Source organism: Triticum urartu, chromosome 4A (assembly GCF_056163025.1).
Source record: "Triticum urartu cultivar PI428250 chromosome 4A, HENAU_Tu73, whole genome shotgun sequence".
Classification (NCBI taxonomy): Eukaryota; Viridiplantae; Streptophyta; class Magnoliopsida; order Poales; family Poaceae; genus Triticum; species Triticum urartu.
The window spans coordinates 12,867,658-12,870,030 of NC_141876.1; positions in this window are offsets into that span (position 1 = coordinate 12,867,658).

Below are 2,373 nucleotides of genomic sequence, written 5' to 3' on the forward strand. Positions count from 1 at the left end.
GGATCAAAATCAACAAAACATCATCAAACCAACAAATCACAAAAAAAATTGGGCTATTTTTGGTGGGGATTTTCAAAATTGGGGAAGAACACAACAAAATCAAGCTAGAAAACGAAGAGGGGAGGCTCCGAAATCGTGATCAACGTAGCTCATGATACCAAGATGATGTAGGGTGGAAACCCTAGGGGCCGATCTTTCACGAAAGGAGCGGATCCCGCGATGAACACGAAGAACACGAGGGGAAATCACGAGGGGAAATCACAAAGGGGCACAAAGAGGAACACTCAAACCAACAAGATTATGTCACACATGTGCTAGATCCTCGGAACACGGGAGGAGATACAAGATCCAAAGTCAATAAAGGATGATACAAGAGGTAACCGGTTCTTCTCCGGAAGAAGGTCTTGAATCCACGAGGGGATCTTCCCGTGAGGGGTCTTGGATCCAAGGTGGATCTTCTACGAAGACGGGACGCGGGCTCTCTCAATGAGTAGATCCGATATGGATGAGCAAGGCTCTATCTCTCAAATGAGCTATCACAATGCTAACCCTAGAAAGGAGGTGGAGGTGGTCTATTTATAGTCTCAGCCACGAAGGGGTAAGTGGGGGAGGGATACAAGGCCAAAGGCCTGGCTGTACACAGGCAGTGTCGGACGTCCGGTCGGGGTCGGACGTTCGGACGCTCGCGGGGGTCCGGTCGTCCGGAGGGCGTCGGACTTCCGGCGTTTCTTCTCTGGACTGGTGGCGTCGGACGTCCGGTCGGTGTCGGTCGTCCGGGTGCTGGGACTTGTCGGACGTCTGGTGTTCTTCGGTCGTCCGGCCACTGTAGATCTCCTAGCTGGTCCTGGCGTGGTCGCGTCGGACGTCCGGTGGACGTCGGTCGTCCGGGCGCTATAGAGTGTCGGACATCCGGTGGCTTCCGGTCATCCGGTCGTTGTAGACTCCGCAGCTCCTTCTTCTTCCGTCTTCGCTTCCACGCTTCCCTCATGGATGGTGTAGGTGTTCCTTGGCGCTTGCACTCCTCCACGTCATCCGTAGCGTTCCGACAATACCTATGCATGCACACGGGAGAAGTGTCAAGTAGTATATCATCCTCGAAGAGGTCAAGTGAACACGCGTAAAGGAGATGATTCACCTTTGTGTATGTGAAGTGGATGTCGAACGTGTCACTTGTCAAACGGACTCTTGACATGGTGATGTCCGTGGGATGCTCCGCATCACGATCATTACAAATTTCAAGATGCGGCGGAAGAATAGTTGATGTAGGTCGTGCTTGAAGTCCCTCGAACCGTCCACGATGATCCCTGAAACAAAAGACAGAAAGCACGGCCTCACATTACCAACTTTGAGATGTAGCGAAATAAGAGTTGGTTTACCCCCGTTTTTTGATTTGGATGATATGTTTCTCAAAATAAATCTATGAAGGATATATGTTACGATTCCGGCCGGCCCACCCCGGTGGAATTTGGGGTGGGGGAGGCGATTAAGAGGAAGATTGCTTAAATCGCGTGTAACAGCCTTGTACGTGTAGGATTATTGTTCTTGGAATGAAGACAAATTAATAATTACCTTTTTTAGGGTGTAGAAACCTTGATTTGTGTAGTGGAGTGTTGTCAAAATTTCTTGAGAAAATGGACATCTTCTTTACGAATAAGGTCGTGTGTTCATGGTACAAAATATGTGTAAGAATCTGCTCAACGCTCAATTCCAAGACTTTTACTCCATGGTACACTGCCAATGCTGCCAGACCTTATTCAGCGCTAATGGCGTTATTTGTAGCGTTAATCATACGTCATGCAGAATTTTCGATCGCAATGGACCGACCCATTTATGACACTTATCCCGGTATATGTTTTGGGTTTCGAGAAGCTTTTGGATGTTTTCTTTCTGGCTTTTTGTTCGGTCTCCATTTTTCCTTATTATTCTCTATTTTATTTACTCTTTTCTTTTCCCCTTTTTTACTTTTCTGCCCTTTTTTCAAATTCAAGAACTCTTTTCAATTATACATATTTTTTAAAAAAATAACCTTTCTCAAATGTGAGAACTTTTGAGACATTAGCAAAACAAATTCTAAATTTATGAAAATATGCAAATTCTTAGACTTTGTAACAAATTTTTAAAACTTTTTTCAATGACGTGAACAATTTTCAATTTCATGAAAAAATAATCAAATTTATAAAAAAAAATCAAATTCATGAACCCTTTTCAATTTAATGAACTATCTCCAAATTTGCATTTTTTCCAAAATTACAAATTTATTCAGATACATGTCTTTTCTTAAATCAACGGTCTACCTGTCAAACAAACGAGTGAGGGAGGCAACCCGGGCAAGCCAGTAATCTGCGTTTGGTGAGTCCGGCCACACGAGCGGGG